Source organism: Sciurus vulgaris (genome assembly GCF_902686455.1).
Source record: "Sciurus vulgaris genome assembly, chromosome: 6".
NCBI lineage: Eukaryota > Metazoa > Chordata > Mammalia > Rodentia > Sciuridae > Sciurus > Sciurus vulgaris.
In genome coordinates this window covers 2,528,617-2,543,037 of record NC_136466.1, presented here as the reverse complement: position 1 = coordinate 2,543,037, position 14,421 = coordinate 2,528,617, and the positions used below count along the sequence as shown (strand labels likewise).

Below are 14,421 nucleotides of genomic sequence, written 5' to 3'. Positions count from 1 at the left end.
ATATGGCTGTTTTCTCCATCTGGTTAATTTTAATTAGTTTGTAATAATTCTATAAATAATTTGTTTGCTTTTTGACACATTGATTAGCTGAAGGTATAAATTGGACTCATGAGAATGTTTTGGTTAGCAAATGTAGAAATACTATTTTTTAAATGGTATTTGTTAATAGACATAGTAGATTTAATCAATGCAAACAATGGGTATTATGATGGACAAGTATCTCTCATGTATTGTTTTTATGAAAATAAAATATGTAGTTCTGAACTTCCTCTTGCTACAAATATTCACTTATAAATGTACCTCAAGTTTTGCCACAAGAAGAAGAGAAGTATTAACAAATATGTCTGTACAATGTTCTTCAATTTCAAATCTTACGTGATGGAGTATAAATTTTTTAGCGTAAAATTTGTATTACCACCCAAGCCGTATTAGTGAAATTTATAAATTTAATCATTACGCCAGGAATGTGGGAAAATGACAGCAAACTCACTCCTCAGATTTTCCCTTTCCAAGCACCTTCATGAATGCCCTGGACACTTCCCTGTTGCGCAGGCTGTAGATGAGGGGGTTGAGCATGGGGGTGAGGATGGTGTAGAAGGCTGACACCATCTTGTCCTGTATGGGGGACCGGTCAGAAGTGGGTCGCATGTAGATGAACATGGCTGCTCCGTAGTACATGCCTACCACCATGAGGTGGGAGGAGCAGGTGGCAAAAGCTTTGCGGCGCCCTCCCCAGACCACCCATTCGAATGACAGCCCGAACACGTGAGCATAGGAGGCAATGATGATGGCGACAGGGAACAGAAGCATAATGATACAGCATATAAACATCATCCTTTCAAATGTCAAGGTGTTCGTGCAGGCCAGGGTGAGCAGTGGCAGGTGCACATCACAGAAAAAGTGGGGTATTTCCCGGGAACCACAGTATGGAAAGGACAAGCAACCACAATGACGATTTATACCATCAAAGGAGCCAAGGACCCAGGAGGAAGCGCCATGAGGCCACAGACCTTCTGGCTCATGAAACTGGGTATCGTAATGGGTGGCAAATGGCCACATAGCGGTCGGAGGCCATCGCAGCGAGCAGGAAGCACTCTGCTCCCATCAGGGACACATAGAAGAATATCTGGGTCCCACAGCCTGCCAGAGAGATGGTGTTCCTGCCAGACAAGTAGTTGAAGGCCATCTTGCGGGACAGTGGTGCAGGATGATCATGAGATCCATGAGGGAGAGGTGGCTGAGCAGGAAGTACATGGGGGTGTGGAGCTGGGCATCCAGATAGATGAGGAGAACCATGGCAGAATTGTCCATGAAGGTCCATCGTGAAGTTGCCCAGGACCAGAAGTGAAGAGGAAGGTGTGGGTGGGGACTGTGATCGAAGATGCCCAGCAGGATGAAGACGAGCTGAGGTCTGGTTCCCCCAGTCCATGGTGAGCTGCTCACTGTGGAGACACAGCATGTAAGGAATGGGGAGATTGTGTCATGGAATAGCATGGCTTTTGGTCTTACAACAGCACACCTACTAAGCTCATCTGAATGAGAAAATTAGTTATTGAGAAATAGTTTTTTTTTAAAACATTTTTACAATATGGAGGATGAGCCTCATTTTAGTTTGAAAGTGATTTTTAAATGCAACCAAACAGTCATTGTAGGTTTTGAATTAAGAACACAGGAGGCTACTCAAGATGGTTCAAATCCAATTTTGAGTCAACAATTTAAGTCAAATATGCAAGGTGGTTTATCCTTTAAACCACTACACGAGAGTCAAAGAATCACATATTTTTAAAAGTTGGTGATATTTTCCATTACTCTTCCATTGAATTATCACACTTTTGCCACACTTTTGCTCTATAGTCTTATAAAATTATTTCTAACCAACATGTACAGAGAAGATTTTCCAGTGAAAGACACGTCATGAAGTTGATAAATGAACAGCAAGAGCTTCATTACCAAGAGGTTCTATGAACTTCATAGAATTGTGGGCCTTGTTGATGATCTCCGACCCTCATTCCATCTGTCATGCAGGTGTGTCCTGAGACATGTGGCATAGGCCACTTACCTGGGGAAGAGGGTACAAGAAAGTGTGCTAGGGCATGATTCAAATACCTGGTAAGATTGTTTTCGCTGGGTGTTCTCAAACAATTAATAAGTCTTCTTAGCATTGTTTTAGAAAATATGAATAATATGTCATAAAGTGTTATAAAGACTAATTTCATTTAAAAACATTTGGAATATAGTTTATTTCATGTAAATATTTCTACATAAGTAAGTATTATTGGACAGAAGAGATTATTTCTATTTTATATTGCAGTTTATTCAATTAATTCCTTTTATATCTTGTAGCAATGTTATAGTGAGAAAGTGAGGCAACATTAAAACATCCCTTTCAAACCCTGATTCTTGTGATCCTGTCAGAAAGATCAGACATGTTGCTCAGAGTAACAGGCATGAGTTTATTATAGGGAAAAGGAACACTCTCAAGGGAGAGTGGGTTCCCTCCTGCCCTCCAGGCTTATTGGGGTTTCAAGGAAGTTTCCAGAGAGTCCCACCCAAGTCCTCCTCTTGACTTGACTGACAGCAGGTAACATCAGATTTTTAAGTCCCAGCTGCCATGACAACTGTATGTCACCTTGCACAGGCTGACTGGTTCTAACTGGATTCTTATCCATGTATTCTTACAGGTTTTATGGTTAGTAGGAACTGTCCTTATCTTCCAGGATCAGGTCTGTGGAAAGGGTCACAAATGTCTCTCCCTTCAAAGTAACTTGGGTTCCTCTTGTCAACCTTATTTCCTGCCTGCATTTTCATGCAGATGACAAGTATTTTGCTGAGAAATGTGACATATCCTGTCCACTTGGGCCAGGCAAGGCTGGGTGAATAGCTTTTTGGCAAAGAAAGTGTGTGGGGTCAGCACAGTGGGACCCATTTACAGAGTGTTCTCTTAACTTTGTGTTCTCACCACCCTCGCCTGTTGGTCCTGTAACAGCAAGACACAAAGAGGATTTGTTCTGACAGTGAAAAGCATCTTTTTAGCTTCTCATTTTCACATGCATTTTTTCCCCCTTTTTCCTGCCTGTTACTCCAAGGTCAAGGCCTTAGCATCATTTCTTTCTTTCTCTCTTCATGTGGGCTTTTCCTCTTTCCAAGAGTAAATCAGGGAAGTTGACCTCGTATTTTGGTTCCAGACTTTGAAAAGCAAAACTTCCATGTGGCTCAAACTTCCTCAAACTGAACATCTAAGTTAACAAAACTTCAACTTAACACACATTGTTGTGCATTGGCCTACTTTATTCTGGTGTCTGCAACAGAAGCAATTGTGTTAGGGTGACATCACTTGGATGGCACTCTCCCTGGCAAGTACCTCCACTGCCTGTAAACAGACTTAGCATGCACTTTCTCCTCCACCGTGGAACCATTTCCCACTCTATGGGTAGAGCATCACCACAACCCACAGCACCACTGTGGGGAAGCTGTTTTATTTATCCACCTGCTTCACCTCCTTTCTCTCACTCACTCTTGTTGACATCTCTAATCTTGTTTACTTGTTCCCATAATTTTGTTTTAAAATTAATTCCCTTTTGCATTTCCCATAAGCAGAAGCCCAGATGTGAAGTTTAAAACATAACTCTCTTTGTATTACATTAGTTGAATTGCTATTTTTTTTATTGTAAACAAATGGGATACATGTCGTTTCTCTGTTTGTACATGGAGTAAAGGCATACCATTTGTGTAATCATAAATCTACAAAGGGTAATATTGTTGAATTGCTATTTTGAATGACTCCTCCACTACCCTGTGAACAAATTGTAAGCATCTCTCTTTCACCAATGGAATCATTTCAGGATTTTTATCTTTGTAATATTCATCAGTTCCATGAACATAACAACTCAAAAATTCTAATGCAGATACTTTATTCTGGATTTTTAATTTATTCTAAATTCTTTTAGAAATGTTTCTTGAATTCATAAAGCTTACCTAGAAAATCTCTCTATTCTGTAGATGGCCGTAGCACATTACGTGGAATTTTTAATGAGCTTTGACTTTGTCTACTCTTCTTTTATAGATTGCTAGGTAAAATTTACTGAATGCCTCCCCTGTCCTCCATCCATGTTCAATACTACCACCATGTTCCAGGTTTCCTCTCAAACCTAATCAGCGTAAAACCTCGAGACAAGTGACATTTAGCAGAACCTCAGGTTTTCCCATGTGTGTTGATCGCTGAGCAGGAAGCTACCACATCATCCAGTTTGGTAGCCACTCAGCCATGAATGCAGAGCGTAAGGACAGCGGAAGGAACCAACGGCCACAGGGAGCCTTATCTGACAGGCAGGCACCTGTTGGAGAGTGCTGGGTGTGTCCAACCTCCCCAGTCACAGTCACACCTCTGAGAGAAACCACTGTGTCACGAGGCCCTGCCAGGTGGCCTGACCCTCACATATCACAGGAGCTATCACAACCCAGTCACCCTGGCAACCAAACACCAAGACCCTCACAAAGAAGCTTGCTGAGGGCTATTTAAAGGGTAAGACACCATGTAAAGGGGCAGGAACGTGAGGCACATGCAGGGATGCAGTGTCCTCAGTGAGCACCACACCATCTCTGGAGGAGGTCCAGGTAGTTCCCATAGTGTCAGTCAAAAGTCAGAAAGTGGACTTGGTCAGGACTCTGGAAACTTCCCTGGGACCTCAATAAAACTGGAAGGCAGGAGGGTGCACCACCGCTCCCTTCTCTGGAAGAGCCCACTCTTTCCATGGATAGCATGTCATTATCCCTTTCCCATTCCTTCTGATAGAATCATACCTGTAACTGTGAGTGACACATACGAAATATTTCTGGCATGATTGCAAGAATTAGAGTTTGAATGGAGGCCTCTGCTGCCTCAGTTCCACAGGAGGCCTGTGGCCTTTATAATTATAACCCCTCTGGAAGCAATGTGTATTTTATCTGATGTGTCCTCTCACATGGTTACATTTGTGTGGCGTTCTCTCACTCCCTGTATTCAAACTAAGTTTTCAACTACTTGCACTACATCTTTGAATTAGAGAAAGGACATCAGATTCATGGGCTTTTTCATGTCATACTTAAAATATGTAATTAGTCATAGGTAACATTTTATTTAGCACCCTGTCATAAGGACTAAAGTCGAAACAGATCTTCTTTGGAATCACAAGCTTCAAATTTGATTAAATTCTGAACTTTCTCCATATTGATAATGGAGGCTGAAGACCTGTCCCTACCACTGTTGGAGAACCTGGACTGTGACAAGTTCCCTGGCTAGCACAGCCTACCTAAATCTGCATGCATACATCACCTCTGGTTCTAGAAGCTGTTACAACTTCTGCAGGACTGCTTGGTCAAACTGCATAAGGTACTTTTTCATTTTACCACCATTTGCCTGTTTCTGAAGCAGCAAGGTGGCAGAATCCCGTCAGTCAGGATCCAGGCAGGTTCCAGGCTGGGTTGCCCAGTGCAAAACACATGATGTTTCACAGTTGCTAAGGCATTTGTTTCTGAACACAGCCAAGTCGGGTTTCTCCACGTGTAACTCATGTAAGCACAGCTTTAGTTTAAGTGGGTAATGTGAGACTAAGAAGAAGGCATTTAGTTATAAGCACAGCAGTGAGGGAGAAACATTCCACCCTCAATATAATTTTTAGATATTTTGTTTTGATTATTTGCAGAAATTGTAGACTTCGGCAGACACAGGAATGGCTCTGGAATGATGTCCTTTTGTAAGCAGAAATTTACATCTATCTACTTTTGTAAATAGCAATAAAGGCAGTATTTTCTTGAGGTATTCCTAGTCCCTTCTACGCTGAGGAGTGGTCTTTCCACAGGAAGAAGGACTTGGGGTCTGACCTCTTCCCACAAGTGAGAGGGACCTCACCTGCATAGGAAGACAACCCTGGTTATCTATGTGCATCCTTCGTTAACCCGCTGAGGTGGGCTGGCTGCCTCCCAGTTACTGTGGGAGTGTGAATACCTTTGCTTCTGTTTTTCTACCACTGGCTTATTTCTTATGCAGACAGCTGGTATCCCTGGCTTGGCTGTTGTTTACAATAGTGGAAATCAACAAATTCTCAAAAGACAGAATAGTAACCAAAAAAAAAAAAAATGAAGTTGGAGGGAAACAAAAATAAAGCAATAGGGAGTTGGGTCCTGGACCCATTAATGTCCTCATTGTGCTGCATCCTGGCAACAGAAAAATCACTCACTTCCCTCCAGAAGGAAGTGCAAAGAGAAAAACATAAAGGAAAACTCTCTCTTCTTCCAGATAGAAAACTGTAGAACCACTGTATCCTACCCACCCTTTCCCACTGTCCCACAGAAAGAAAAGAGAAAGAAAAAATATTGCTAAATACTAGGTAGCACTTGATTCAGGCAATGCCATTTTGAAACACCTTTCATCTTGGAACAAGGGTCACCTCATGGTCACTCTGACTCAGCCTGACCTAAACCCCAGACAATACTCCATCACCATGCAAAGAAAGGAAATTGCTACCTGGGATTGGATTCTGAAAACGCCTGGTTTGACTTAGAACAGTGACCACTTCCAAGAACAGAGGCGAGAAAAAAAAAAAAAAAGGAACCCTTCCCTGACAACCCAAAACAATGGCCTAATTGCAAAAATGGCCCCCCAACTCTCCAACAGTACCGCAGGCTGTAAGTGGAATACAAGTCTCAGTCTCCCCTGCCTCTCCCTCCACAGGTTTGTCCAGAACAAATACACCTGGGTGACGGTTGAGCCTCCTCCCCTCTCCTTTGTTTCCTTCCTTCCGTTCTTTCCTACAACTGAAACAGTTTGGAGTGGAGTCTCATTACTGCAGGAGAATCTGCTTATGTGCATGTGCACCCGGACATCAGAGAAAGCTCATCTATTAACCCAGTACCCCACTCCCACACCCTTCATGTTGGGTTGTGCATTCCTCCTCTCCGAGGCTCAAGGCTCACATGATTCCCATGTTCTGCAGAACTGACTTCGGTCTCCTTACTGATCTCATTTGTAGGGTGTTGCAGAAAACTGTTGAAAGAGGAGTCCCATGTTCTGTTTTCCAGGGCAATCCCTGTGCATTTCTACTTAGACTCCACCACCCTCAGTGCAGAGTTCAGTCTCTGCTCAGGGTGGTTCTCTTACTCTGGAGTCTTTCCCTTTCCACGTTCCTTTTTAACCACGTTCGCCTAGTTCAAACAGCCATGCTGTCTCTGCACATCTCCCCCTTCATGCTGTATGTAGCAGGCTCCACTTACACTGAACTCCCAGAAGACACGTGGGCTTGGCCTCTGTTTCATGAAAACCCATGTCCTGCGCCTTCAGATCAGGCCAGTCTGATTTTGCATTTTGGCCCTACCTGCAATTCCTCTGCCACTAAGCATGTTAGTTCATCTCTCTGAGTTTTTTACTTTTAAAATTTTCCCCACTTCTGAATGTGTTGTCAAAATAGAGAATGAGTTAATTCTTATAAATCCTCATTAAACCATGTCTCACAGAACACATTTTTCAGATGAGTGCTACATTACTACTTAGGCTTTGTCACACTGCTTTGTAATCTTGTGATAAGCTCCACCGTTACCTGCAAATGCTTCTGCAGATACTCTGTTTTCTTTATTAGATGAGTGGTTCCTGAGTGATAAGCTATGTGCCCATTTCTCGTGTGCTGCTCATCACACAGGAGAGGGTCCATGCAGGTGGGTTCCATTGGTTCCCCACAAAGGTCTAACATGAGCAATAGATCAGAGCTGCTGGAGAGGCCTGGGATGGTTCTAGGTGTGTGTTTCCTTGTGTAAATACAATGCTGCATTCACTTAGCACTTTCAATAGCATTTTTTCATTTAGCCTAAAAACTCTACTATGATAAATATAAGAAACTACAATTTTACAAAGGATATAAAGGGATATGTCGCAGGTCAACATGGAAAATTTACCTCTCTCTTCACGAATTTAAGTAACAAAATTTCTAATACATAGCTGTTGACTAAAATATGTTTTCCACTTGTTGAATTTGGGAAAGAATGTGACATTTTGGAATTCATAGAGTCTCTGAGACTTACCTCCTAGTGTTTCCAAGACAGCAGTACTGCTTACAGAGTAGCTGAAAAGATCTTGTTTTCTGGGAAAAAGACTATGGAACCTGATTTTCTTAAATCTTCAGTGATTCACATTTGCAATCCCTCCAGATGATTCAGTCCCTTGTCTTTAATTATAGTAAGACATGTTATTGAGACAGTCACTGACCTCCCACAAGAAAAAGGTCAGATGCTCTCCAAGGACCTCGACTCCTGGCTGTCAGCAACTGAGAGCATGGTTTGTGCCTTTCCTGCCTCTCACTTGACAGCTCTCAGTCTCAGTGGCCTCAGAAAACCAGGCACGTGATCAGAGCCAGGGTGCCCTGGCCTATGGTCCGCAAGGACTCTCACAACACAAGGGAGAAACTGCTGAGGAGTCTCCAGAAAGAGCACATTCCTGGGCCTTTTAGCCTGCACTGGCATGATTCAGGTTTTCTTCCACTCCCACCTACGTGTTCTGCCAACAGCTGCAGCGATTCATCCCCTACCCAGGGCAGAGGTGTTCCTGCAGGGTCTGACATCACCACAGGCACCTGGCTGGCCAGTGAACTACTCCCTGCTCAACTTAGAAATGTTGATCCAGAAGGACAGCTTTCCAAAGGCTCCCAGTGTCAATGGACATTTGTAAACTGCAGCCAGCCCCACCACCCTTTCACAGGAGTGAAACAGGTTGTCTCCATTGTCCCTGGAGCCAGCGTGGCACTCCTGGTCAGTGCCAAGTCCCCCTCCTGCATTTTTGACACCAGAGGACACCAGAAGAGAGTCCTGCTCCCTCCAGAGCGTGTCTGTGTCTGCTTCCTCTTCGGAGAGTTCAAGAGCCTCAGAGGCAGGAGATTATCACCTAGGTGTCCTCTCCTAAAGCCCCACATCAAATTAGTCCCCATATCTTGGAAACATGATTTCTCCTGAGATTGAAGATCTAATACAAAATTCTCTGTCTTCTTGATTGATAAATGGAATCCCTATTTAGCTCCCTCTGTCTCCTGGATCATTCATCCATCAATGACTTCATTTTTATTCTCCTTCTTTTTAAATCTCTTTTATTTTCAAATTCTTTCTCTTTTTTTCAACCCCATAAAATTGAAGAAAAGAAAAGATTTTGGATTTGCTAATTTTAAATACAGTAGTCTTCCTTGTACTTTGGCCTATTAGTAAAACTGTTAAAATTCACCAAATATTTCACAGACTTCTGAGTTGAGTGTCTCCCTTCAGGGCATTGTTCAGCCTGATATGTCTACATGTGTGTTGTTTTCATATTATATGCCATTACTTTTTGAAAACTTGCCATTGGTGGTTATTCTTCTGACTCTACTACTTTTGTCTTGCCATTATCCTCAAATAGCAGGTTGAGATCCCTAATCTGAGCACCTGAAATACCCTAAGTCCACAGCTCCTGAGCTATAGTTCCTGCTATCCTCAGGTGGAGACCCTGCCCTGGCGGTTCTAACAGAGCTCCAGCTGGCCTGGGTTTGCCTTCTCTCCATGGCTGCCTTGACTCATCTGTACTTCCAGATTGGCTCTTCTTTGACTTTCCTTTTTACTTTTGATCATGGCATCTGGATGATTTGTGCAATATTTGTTCTCGGAATCCCATCTGCTATCAAATGTATGACACGTAGTTTCTTTGATGATACTTCCTCACTGCACGCTCGCCAGGCTCAGGTCTGAGCCCCAAATCTCTCTATGAATCCACTGTTCTTTTAATGCTGACTTTGGCTTTCACATCACCCTCCATCTTATTATTGACACACCTTACCTAGGTGTTCAGCAGGAACTTTACCATCACAGGGAAATACCTGCCTTTTCAAAAGTACTTCCTGTTGGACAAGTGATATTATCATATTATCAGTCTCTCATGAGGTTGAAGCAGGAAAATCCCAAGTTCAAGGTCAATCTGGGCAATTTAGCAAGACTGTCTCAAAATTAAAAAAATAAAAAGGAACAGGGTGGAAGCTCAGTGGCAGAGTGCTTGCCTAGCAGGTGCAAAGACTCTGTGTTAAATCCCGAGAAGACAGACAAAACATACCCAGAAGCAAGGGCATATACCTGGGTGCACACTGCTCTCAGACTCCCATCCTTATCATCTAGGTAAGTGGGACCAGCACTTTCTTTTACTGTGTTCTCAAAATCGTCTGGCATTGTCTTATGGCCTATTAAATTTTTTGGACTTACTTTATGAGAAATGATATGTCACTTTTTACATTAATACTCATTTCCTTATGGATTTGGGGAGTTCTCTTATATATTTATTACCAATTGTGATTTCTTCTTCAATGAATTCAATTTGAAATCACTAATGTTTTCTGAGAGCAAAATAAAATGTAATTTTATGTATTTCAGATAAATCATCAATTTCCCAAGAATCATATCACTGTATGCTGACTTATAACACCATCTAAGGTCTTTACCAAATGTTCATTTGTAAAAATAACCTTTTTCTAAATTCTTTAAATTCATTTCTTTTTAAAATTAGAATATTATCTGTTTTTAATTTTCATAACTCAAAAACAAATATTGATAAAACTAAAGGAGTCATCTCTAGTTTTTATTTTGGTTGCTAAGATTTATTGAGTGTTTTTTATTCTTTATCTTTTATCTCAAAGTGCTTAAATCTGGCCTTCTTTTGTTTGTTTAAAAAGAAATAATTTTAGGGGCTGAGGTTGTAGCTCAGTGGTACAGTGCTTGCCTAGCAAGTATGAGGCACTGGGTTCGAGTCTCAGCACCACATAAAAATAAATATATGACACAAAAAATAAATAATTTTAATGGGAATAAGGAAGACAGTAGAATGAATGGGTCATCACTTTCCTATGTTCATATATGAATACATGACCAGTGTAACTCCACACCATGAACAACCTCAACAATAGGAAATTATACTCCAGGCATGTATAATATGTCAAAATATACTCTACTGTCATGTATACCTAAAAAGAACAAATAATAAATAAATACTTTTACATTTAATTCACATACTCAGGGAGTTTATTGTTAATAGCAAAGTAATTTCTTGTTATTTATAGTTTCCAAAGTCTGCACCTTTCTGAGAATTTGTTCTGTGCAGCCATAAGTAGAATTACTGACTTCTAGTTTATGTGCAAGTGTTAATTAATGAGACACCAGCAGACTTCTCTCTAAGATGCCAACATCAGACCATGTTCCCAAAAGTGGTTCACAGAGTTCAGATCTGCCCACGTTCTCTGTAACAGTCTCATTCAGCTTTGAAAATTTTTGCTAGCTGATTCGACAAAAAAGTGATGTTTCGTTGTTGTTTTATTGTCACTTCTCTGATAAACTAAGGAAATCATGTTTTCAAAGAGATGTAGATGTACACTTAACATTGTCAACTTTATTGACTTTTTTTAGAAATGAAAAAGTTGTCTTTTAATCTGTACCAGTGTGCTAGGTTTGATAATAATGGTCTACACTAAATAATTCTAATTTATATTAATTAAATAACATTTCATTAATCTTTAGTTGTTTTAAAATGTCCCATTTACCTTGTAGGAAATAGGTGATTATACATTATGTTTAAATAATTCTGTATTGATACAGTCTGTGTTTATGCCTTTATACCAAGGAGTGGGATAGCCGGGTCTTATGGTGATTCCATTCCTCATTTTTGAAGACTGTCTATACTAACTCCCATATTGGTTGTATTTATGTGCAATCACACCAACAACATGTAAGTTTTCTTTTCCAACAATTACTGTTAATTGTGTTCTTAATGGTTACCTTCTGACCGAGTGAGATGAAATTCTGACATAGTTTTCATTTGCATTTCCCTAGTTGCTAATGGTGTTGAACATTTTTTTTTCATTTATTTTGTTGGCCACTTGTATTTCCTATTTTGAGAAATATGTTTGTGTAATTTTTCCATTTATTGATCGGATTGTTTTGGGTTTTGGTGTTAAGTTTCTTGAGTTCTTTACACATTCTGGATGTTAGCACCCTGTTGGAAGAACAGCTGGCAGAGATCTTCTCCCATTCCATAGGCTCTCTCTTCACACCCATTTTCTTTGCTTTGCAGAAGCTCCCGCTTGAAACCATCCCACTGGTTGATTCTTGGTTTTATCTTTTTAAGTGTTAGGAGTTCAGTTGAGTAAGTTGGAGTCTATATCTTTTGCCCTATGTTTCCTCCTACAGGTTGGAGAGTTTCTGGCCTAGTTTCTAGGTTTGTGATCCACTTTGAGTTGATTTTTGGGCAGGGTGAGAGAAATTCACATATGGATTATTTCCCCTTTTTTGTGTGAATATTTCTGACATTATTTATGGGCCTCTACCATGAAATTATATTGTCTGAGAATTGTATTTTAAACTTGTTGAGTCTAACACATTTTTCTCCTTTTGTAATTTCATCCCTTATCATTGCTATTTCTTTTCCTTGCTCAAGTAAACCTGATCCTACAAGGACTGAAGCCCAGTTAATACTGGGTATCAAGCCCCAGTGCCACCCAGCAGGTGTGATGTGTGTGTGATTCGGAATGCTGGTGCAGAGGGAATCTGCTCTGAGGCTTGCAAGTTTGTCTGTCCCTGGTGAAGATAGTTCAGTCCTAACATATTTTTATGTCTTTGTGTCTGAATTCTATTGATGCCTAATGTGAATGCTAAGAATATATAATAATATAATTATAAACTACAGATTGAAATCAATAATTTGAAGTCTCTAAAAAGGAAATTTAGAGCAAAATTGAATTGGAATTTTATTGAACTTCGAGAAAGTTTAATCTTTCTGTTTCCTGTTCCTCCTCTATGTACCACAGATGGCTGTTGTGGGTGAATAAGAGGACTTTTATAAGTTCTGAGAATAATGCTGCCCTCACAGTGGAATTCACAGATATTTATATTTTAAGTCTCTATGTTCTTCAAATGGCACTCTTCAAAGTTTGGGACATTTCCCTATGGGGCCAATGCCAATTTATTACATTTGTACCTGTGATTGTGCAGTGAGGGCCAAGAAGCCAGAGCACGCTCAGAACTGAAGCCCTGAGTGCCGCCTGTTTCCTAGAGGAAGGCCTGAAGGAGCCTAGGTCATCACTTCAGGGGAGTGACCTGCACTTTTGCTGGAGAGACATATTCAACAACATGATGGGCAGCAAAAATATCCAAACCAAGAGAGGCTACAAGATGAAGATCTGATGGAAATAGATAATGGCAGGGATAAAAAAAAAAAAAAAAAAAAAAAAAAAGGTGCTTACATCCAAACGCATGCTCTTACCAGCTGGTGTGATAGCTCTAAACTCAGATGTTAGGCTGTTGGATGAGGGAGCCTTATCAATCACACGCGGTCATCGAGGCATGGCTAAACCAAGGCGTTTGAAGCGCTTCTCGCAGTGCTCACCACAGTGCTTCTGTCTTATGGCTTGGGGTTCTGCATGTAGAATGTGCACCATGTGTGAGGTGCTAGTAGGAACGGGGAGGGCTCCAGGCACAAGGGCAGCATCTGGTCCTTCAGCGAGGGCATGTTGCCTGTTGGCCTTGCTGCTCTCCCCTTCTGAACTTGAGCACCCCTCCTGACAGCAGGTGTGGACCTGTGACCAGGGTGATGAGAGGTGAGCAGTACAACTGCATAGCAGAGAACCAGGGTGCTCGCTCCCACGTGCTCACTCTGGGCAGCCAACCTTCACTCTGAAGTCTGCCTTCTGCTCAAAACAATGTTCTGTCCAGTTTTCTAACCACAAAACTGCTGCGCCTCCCTCTGATTTCACACACACTTCAGAACTTCTCACCTGAGTGCTCTTTTTTATTATGATTCCCCTTGACATTGTAATGTTTATTTGAATTATTTTTGACTATAGATTTTACATTTTTTACTGTGATCCCTTATTGTCAAAGCACATGCTTTGATAACTTTAAGCATATATACAAAACCTTGCTTACTTGTGAGTTCAAGGTTTTTTTTCCATGTAGGTGTCAACATTCTGGGAGGGTAGGTTGGCTGCCTAGATTTACATTAATGTTTAGGACGGAGCTTAAAACAAGGATGGTTTTGGCTCTGAGGTGAAGCAGTCACCTAGTTCCTGATTGCTGGATCCTCTTCTCATCTTTTCCAAAAGTTTATATGTTATATTCCGGAGATACTGGGTTCTCATTTTGTGATGTTTCTGTCAAGGGTACACAGTGCAGAAAGTCCCCTCCCCCAAGAAATTCACTTGAAGGGCACTGTAAACTGAAAATAATGCTGGAGTGCTAGGACTGTAGTCGCTATCACAGTATAACTACAGCTGATGCTGTTGACAATCAAAAAGCATTTTTTATTGTGGTAGTAGGGGTGAACTCTCTGCCTCCCAGGTGTTAGGAAGTGCTTTGCCACTGAGATGTACACCTCACCCTCAAAATAAATTTTTCAGATATACG

At 41.2% G+C, this 14,421-nt stretch overlaps 1 protein-coding gene and 1 pseudogene across 6 annotated transcripts in view; one reads left to right on the top strand and one right to left on the bottom strand.

Annotated features, from left to right (window-relative positions):
- Window positions 1-14,421, top strand: part of LOC306663249 (zinc finger protein 124-like) — a 368,872-nt gene that overhangs the window by 347,128 nt on the left and 7,323 nt on the right. The gene's annotated exons all lie outside the window — the stretch shown is intronic.
- Window positions 487-1,429, bottom strand: LOC306663266 (olfactory receptor 2M3-like; annotated as a pseudogene). The gene has a single exon. The product of its transcript is annotated as an olfactory receptor 2M3-like (transcript).